The sequence below is a fragment of the Callorhinus ursinus genome, unplaced genomic scaffold (assembly GCF_003265705.2).
Source record: "Callorhinus ursinus isolate GAN/ISIS: 27379988/994484 unplaced genomic scaffold, GSC_fseal_2.0 scaffold15, whole genome shotgun sequence".
Classification (NCBI taxonomy): domain Eukaryota; kingdom Metazoa; phylum Chordata; class Mammalia; order Carnivora; family Otariidae; genus Callorhinus; species Callorhinus ursinus.
Window position 1 is genome coordinate 41161964 of NW_027397077.1, and position 8165 is coordinate 41170128.

An 8165-nucleotide genomic window follows, 5' to 3' on the forward strand; every position below is an offset into this window, starting at 1 on the left:
AAAATTTCTCATTTTAAAATGTTCTATAAATGGAATAACACAGTATGCCACCTTTTGGGATTGGCTTCTCTCCCTCGGCATAAGTCCCTGGAGATCCATCCAAGTTGTTGTGTGTATCAATCTTTCCATTCCTTATACTGCTGAGTAATTACTACTCAGTGGTTTGGATGGACCACAGTTTGTTTAACCATTGGCCTGTTGAAGGACATCTGGGCTATTTCCACATTTGTGCTATCACAAATAAAGATGCCTATGAACATTCATGTACAAGTTTTTGTATGAATATGCCCACTACTTTTTGAACCCCTTCCTATGATTGAAGTGTTCACTCCCTTATGAGTCCTGCCTACTGAAGACAGAAGTCAGAAAAACTCATTTTCCCAACTTGCATCCGAGGAACTTAGGCTCTGTCCATCAGACACAGCCACGTGAGAATTTGTTCACATATGAGCTGTGTGAGGAAGAAGGTACTCCAGAGAATCCATTTTTAAAGCAGGATAAGTGAAGAGGGCAGCAGTTATGGAGGTCTGGGTGTCCATGTCACGGCAGCCAGTGAGCTTCAGTGACTATACCAGAGGGGGGTGGGGTGGGCAGTGGTGTCTTTGGTGAAAGTCCTTTGGGGAGGTTTGGGCATTGTTTTTCGTCCTGTGGTCTCCCAGCCCCATTCTAGGACCCTCGTAGAGAGGTGAACTACCTAATATTCTTTTCAAAGTTTGCTTTCTGCTTAAATAAGCTTGAGTAGATTCTGTCATCTACAACTAAGAACTCCCACCAACCTCCCTCTCTAGCCTCATTTCTAGCTCCTCCTTATTCGCAACGCTCCAGCTATCCTACACTCTTTTCAGTTTCCCAAATATACCTTACTGGCTTCATATACTTTCCCGTTTACAGTGCATCTCATGTTGTATTAACGTTGTTTACTTCTCTGGCTATTCTCAGAACTGTGAATGCAGTCCCAGCCTCCATCACACTTCTACTGCCCTTAGCATACGATCAACCAATATTCAAATGATTGCTTATCTTTATCTTTGATGATATAAGAACAATTCCTGTGACCAGTACTATTATGGTCACTTTGCCACTCTGAACTAAAGTTTCATAATCTATAAAATGGAGTAACATTGCTAAGAGAAGGACAGTATAAACAACAACAAAACACCCGATTGAAAAATGGGCAAGGCACTTGAATAGATATCTTTCCAAAGAAGATCTATAAATGGCCAATAAACACATGAAGATGTTCAACATCACTAATAATTAAGGAGATGTGAATCAAGACCACACTCAGTAGGATGGCTGCTACCAAAAAAACGCAGAAAACCAAGTGTTGGCGAAGATGTGGAGAAACTGGAATCCTCATGCACTGTTGGTGGGAATGTGAAGTGGTGCAGCCACTGTGGAAAACAGAATGGTGGTTCCTCAAAAAGTTTAAAATGAAACTAATTGAAAGCAGGGTCTCCGAAGAGATGTTTGTACACCCATGTTATATCAGCAATATTCACCATAGCTAAAAGGTGGCAGGAAGCAACCTAATTGTCCATGGAGGATGAATGGATAAGCACAATGTGGTTTACGCACATGATGGAATATTATTCAGCATTAAAGAGGAAGGAAATTCTAACACATGCTACATGGATGAAACCTCAGGACACTATGCTAAGTGAAATAAGCCAGTCAGAAAAAGACAAATACTACATGATTTCACTTCCATGAGGTAGTTAGAGTAGTCAGATTCATAGAGATGGAAAAGTAGAATCGTGGTTGCCAGAGAATGGGAGTTATTGTTGAATGGATATACAGAGTTTCAGTTTTGCAAGATGAAAAGTGTTCTGAGGACAGACGGTGGTGATGGTTGCACAACAATGTGAGTGTACTGAATGTGCCACTGAAGTTCATACTTAAAAATGATTAAGGGGCGCCTGGGTGGCTCAGTGGTTAAGTGTCTGCCTTTGGCTCAGGTCCTGATCCCAGGGTCCTGAGCTCAGCAGGGAGCCTGCTTCTCCCTCTCCCACTCCCCCTGCTTGTGTTCCCTCTCTCACTGTCTCTCTCTCTCTCTGTCAAAAAAAATAAATAAAATCTTAAAAAAAAGATTCTTTAAAAAAATGATTAAGATGTAAATTTTATGTTATGTGTATTTTTTATAAAGATTTTATTTATTTATTTAGAGGGAAAGTGTGTGTGTGTGAGAGTGGGGAGAGGGAGAGAGAGAATTTTTTTTTTTTAAGATTTTATTTATTTGAGATAGAAAGCAAGAGAGAGAGCACGAGCAAGGGAAGGGGAAGGGCAGCAGAAGAGGGAGAAGCAGGCTCCCCACGGAGCCTGGAGCCCGAGGCAGGGCTGGATCCCAGGACCCTGGTGCCCAGGAGAGAGAGAATCTTAAGCAGACTCCATGGTGAGTGAGGAGCCAGACATGGGGCTCGATCTCACATCCCTGAGACCAAGACCTGAGCTGAAATCAAGAATCGGATGCTTAATGGACTGAGCCACCCAGCGCCCCTGTTATGTGTATTTTAACACAGTTTTTTTTTTTTTTTTGAGTTAGTAACAAATCACAGTGAGTCACCATTTCATATCTGCTAGAATGGCTAAAACAGTATCAAGTGCCAGCAAAGATGTAAAGCGATTAGAGTTTTCATGTGCTGTTTGACCCTCTCTATAAACATTTAAAAATTTAAATATACACTTATCATGTGACCCTGCAGTTCTCAAGCCAGATATATACCCAACAGAAATGAAATGTTACAAAAAGACTGGCACACAATGTCAGAGCAGCTTTGCTTATAATAGTCAAAGACCACAAACAAGGTAATTGTCCATCAACAGATAAATAGGGGCGACTGGGTGGCTCAATAGGTTAAGTGTCTGCCTTAGGCTCGGCTCATGGTCCCTAGGCCCTGGAATCGAGTCCCGCATCGGGCTCCCCACTCCACGGGAAGCCTGCTTCTCCCTCTTCCTCTGCCTGCTGCCCCCCCACCCCACTTGTGCTCATGCACTCTTGCTTTCTCTCTCTGTCAAATAAATAAAATCTTTTTAAAAACACAGGTAAATAGATAAAAAAACAAATTGTGATCCATCCATACAATGGAATACTCCTCAACAATAAAAGGAATGAACCACTAATACATGTAACAACATGGAAGAATCTCAAAACATTAAGCTGAGGAAAAAACCCCGAGGTATAAAAGACTACATACTATATGATTTCATCTACATGAAATTCCAGAAAAGACAAATCTAATATGTGGTGATAGAAATGAGTTCAGCGGTTACCAGGGATAAGCCTGGAGGGAATGACTGAAAAGAGGCATGAAGGAACTTTTTGGAATGGTGGAAATAGTTTTATCTTGATTGGTGGTTTCATAGGTGTATGCAGTCTGAGCATCAGCAAGCTAAAGCCCAATTCCCTCTCAACTGGCCAGATGTACAGGCTGACATAATAGTTGTATTGGTCAGGACTCTTTCTCACCCATAAGAATTTGTTCACTCTTGCAACTGAAACGTTCAGAGGGGACTAGCTCCAGACAGGGCTTGTTTCCAGGGATCTCACCCGTGACCAGTAACTTACTGCCTTCTTCAGCTCTCTCTTCCGTGGACCTGGTTTATCTGCAGGCTCCATGTTCTGTTTTGTGGTGGCAAAATGGCTACCATAGGTCCAAGTTGCATACTCTCATACCACGACATCCACAGGAACAGAAAGAGTCTTTTCTAAGAGTTTCCAAGAGAGACTTTTACTCAGAAGCCTGAGCAAGCAGGTTCTTGGCTGTGATCTGTTCATCAGTCGAGCCCTGAGCCAAATGCTGTGGGAGGCAAGCACATTACTGTGACCAGTAAGCACTTGCTCTGCTGGGGTCAGACCCACCAAACCACATGGTCGAGAACAGGGGAGAATGAATCCCCCAAAGGACAGTCGAGGCAGCATTGGTAGGTAGAACCGGAAAGGCAGTCAGCACATTTCCTCCTGAGCAGCTTCCTCTACACTTTGAACAGACTGGCTCAACTCTAAAGAATATCAAGTCTGGACCTTGTTCAGTCCTTAGCTCACTGAAACTCCCTATAGCCTTTGCCACTGTTGATCCTTCTTGAAATTCCTCACTCTAAGGGTTCTCAACCCTGGCTGTCATCTGAGGACATCAAAGTGGAGAATTTTACACCTGTCAATACTCACGGGTTCAGATTCTCTGGATATGAGGTTAGCACAAGGGACAGGCATCTATACGTTTACAAGGCTTCGTGGGTGACTTTGATGCAAGCAGTCCCGATTGAGAACCACTGTCCTAGGCAGCTGTGACATCACCCTCTTCTGGCCCATTCATTCATTTTGCAGATATTTACTGAGTGTGTACTACACGTGCCAGACACTCAGGTGGGTCCTGAGCACACACAGGTGAACAAGGCAGACAAGCTAACTGTCCTTATGAAGCTTAATTTTAGTGGGGGACACGGAGAGAGGCAAATGAACAAGTAAATGGTCCAAAGATTTTAGATAGTCCTATGAGCTATAAAGGAAGTAAATCAAGAGGAAGTGACAGGATGGTAAAAAATGGCTGCCCGGCATTATTCACAGTAGCCCAGATATGGAAACAACCGAAATGTCTATCGATGGATGAATGGATAAAGAAAATGTGATATATATAAACAATGGACTACTTTACACTCTTAAAAAAGAAGGAGGGGTGCCTGGATGGCTTAGTTGGTTAAGCATCTGACTCTTGGTTTCAACTCAGGCCAGGATCTTGGGGTCGTGAGATCAAGCCCCGTGTCGGGTCCACACTCAGTGCAGAGTCTGCTTGAGATTCTCTCTCTCCCTCTCCTTCTGCCCCTCCCCCTGCTTGTGTGCACACACTCTCTCTCAAATAAATAGATAAATCTTTAAAAAAAAAAAAAAGGAAGGAAATCTTGCCATTTGCGCCAACATGGATGGACTTAGAGCACATTATAATAAGTGAAATAAGCCAGACCTAAGAAGACGAATGCTGCATGATTCCAGTGATGTGGGGAATCTAAAATAGTAAAACTCATAGAAGGAGAGAATAGAATGGTGGTTGCCAGGGGCTGGGAGAGGGAGAAATGGCAGAAGTGATAGTCAAAGAGTACAAGGTTTCAGTTCTACAAGATCAATAATTTCCGGAGATCGTAGTTAACAATACCATATTGTATACTTAAAGTTTGCTAAAAGGATAGATCTTATGTTATTTATTCTCACCACAAATGAACAAACAAAAATAATAATAATAAAGGGAGGCAGAGGAAGCTTTGGGAGGTGATGAATCCATTTACGGCTTCGATGGTGGTGATAGTCACAGGTATATACTTATCCCCAAACTCATTGAGTTGTATACATTAAATCTGTACAGCTTTTTACATGTCAATCACACCATAAGGTATTTTTTGTTTTTCAAATAAAAGACCCTGGAAAGTGGTGAATGTCAGAAGGAGCAGACCTAAAACAGAATTGCACTTAGTGCACCCAAGGAAAGAGGAAAGTCCTGTGTCTGATCTGAGTAAGGAAGGGCAAAAGACAAGGAGGTAAGTGGGCAGGGCAGTATCTTGCTGGGCTCTGTGGGAAGCAGTAAGGAGTTCAGATTTATTCTCTATGCACTGGGAAGCCCCGAGTTCTCCTCATATGTCTCTTTTATGTCTCTGTGGGTTTTTGTGAGCTGTTTTTTCTCTACCTCAGCCTTAAGTGTTACTGTTCTCTCAGGTTCTTTCCTTGGCCCCTTGCTCTTCTCATTCAACCTGGGTTGGGGGGGGAGTGGTGGGTCTTCCTTGCTCTTAGTTGGCAGCTGAGACCTTTCTCCGGGGCTTTGGACTCATGTATCAAACACAGGCTGGACCCTCCGTGTCCCACAGGCTCCTCAGACTTGCACAAAGCCCTCCTGCAGCCTCCCCTCCCATCCGTCCATGTGCTATCTCTCCAGCTCAGGTAAAAACACTACCTGCTACCCAGACATCCAACCTAGAAACCTGAGTGTCACTGTGAGTCCCTCCCTCTCCCTCACCTCGTACAATCAATTACCAATTTTTTTAAACCTCTGAAATATTTTTCAAATCTCTTTTCCTCACTCTCCTGCCTGATCCAGATGACAGTGCTAAACCAGATGACCACAGCTCTTCCATGCATGGCTGCCACAGCCCCCTAATGAGTCCTGTTCCCGTCAAATGTGCTCTTCACACTGACTGCCCAGGTGAACCCGCTAACACATGAATCTGCCCAGGATGCAACTGGGGAAGTCTGACCCCTCGTGGGGTGGCGGGATCCACTTTCTCTGCCTTCCTCCCCCACACTGTTCTTCCAGGCCTTGGCAGATGCCTTGGCTGGGATAACAAAAGCAAGTCTTGGGAACTGGATTGAAGGTAGAGAAAGAGATGAGAGGAAGCATAACAATGCATGGAAGTAGAAGACAGGCAGAGAGGGCCACTCTCTCGGTTTTGTGGAAAGTCTGGAACTTGTAGATGCCTCCTTGACACAACTTACAGCTCCCAGGCCACTCACAGCCCTGCCCTGAGGATCCAGGCTGAAACTAGGAAGAGCGGGCTCCTGGGGAGGGAATGGGAAAGGGCTAAGGGATGGCAAGACCGTGAGGAGATGGTGTGGGGGTCCAAGCACCCGTATCAGAGGACACATTCCTGTGCAGGAGCCGAGAAAAGGAACTGAGATGAGGAGAACCAGCTGTAAGCACTCTGAGGACTCTGCAAGTGGTCAGGTAGGAATGTTCAGCTTGAACTTGAAGACCAGAACCAATGTATACTCAATGGCCAATGCTAAGGCTGCTTGATGATGTGCCTATCCTGTCACTGTGAAGGGGTCCCAGGGCTGCAAAAGACCCTCACCACCTGCCGTCCTCTCTTACACCTCTCCTGCCTCATCTCTCACCTTCCCCAGATGGACTTCTCCAGTCCTGTAGAGCTATCTGCTTGCTCGTGCTTCTATAATACACCACACTGGTCTCACTACCTGCAATGATTGCACCCCAACACACTCCCCTGCCCAGCTCATCGCTACTATTTGTCCTTACAACAGACATCAGCTGTTTGAGTATTTTATAATGGGGAGAAAAGCTGTGTTTGGGCATCACACAGTCCTGGCTTAGAACTCCAGCTTTATTGTTTACTCACTGAGAACTTAGCAATCATTGCACCTATCTTATTATCAGTAAAACAGAGTGATAATCCCTTCCTTGCACATCTTTAGGGGCTCAAATTGGACTTATATAAAGTGCTTGGCACATAGTAGGTACTCAATGAATGTTAGCTCTCTTTCTTGCCCTTGAGATACTCAGTAAACAGTTCTAATTCCAGAGTCATTTGCAGGATGCTACCAGCAGTGTCTGAGAGCATTATCTTTCCCTTCTTCCTTGACTTCTCTTTACTGGTTAGCTTGAATGCAATTCTCATTCATCATGTATTGGAAGTGATGCGTTTTCCATGTGGAGTAATAGGCAGGAGCTCTCCTTTACTGGGCGTCCTCCCCATGCCTGGCCTTCACTAGATGTTTTCCAGATAGTCCCTTGGTTAATATTCATGATGGTTCTTAGGGGGCTGGTAGTATTAACCACTATCCTATAAATGACCAACTTGAGGCTCCCTGAAGTCACACAGCTTGATAGATCCAAGATGATCCAAGATAGAAACCCAGTCTTCCGATTTCAGAGCCCGTTCTTTCAAATAGACCACATTTCCTCTCATGAAATATAATAATAGTAATAGAAACGGCTATTTACTGATTACCAATGTGCCATGAACTAGGATAGCTCTGTATATGTATTAGCTTAATTAACCTTGGCAAACCTCCTACCAAGTAGTTACTATTACTATTCTACTCCACAGAGAAGTGAAGCATCAAGAGGTTAAAATACTTGCCCAGATCACCAAGCTGAGTCTGTGTGTACATAACATGTCATAGAACACTGTAATTTCAATCTATCTTCTTGCCTCAATGAGCATAAGATCCATGATCAAGGGCGCCTGGGTGGCTCAGTTGTTAAGCGTCTGCCTTCAAGCTCAGGTCATGATCTCAGGGTCCTGGGATCGAGTCCCGCATCCAAAACTCCCTGCTCCTCGGGAAGGCTGCTTCTCCCTCTCCCACTCCCCCTGCTTGTGTCCCCTCTCTCACTGTCTCTTTGTCAAATAAATACAATCTTAAAAAAAAAAAGATCCATGATCGA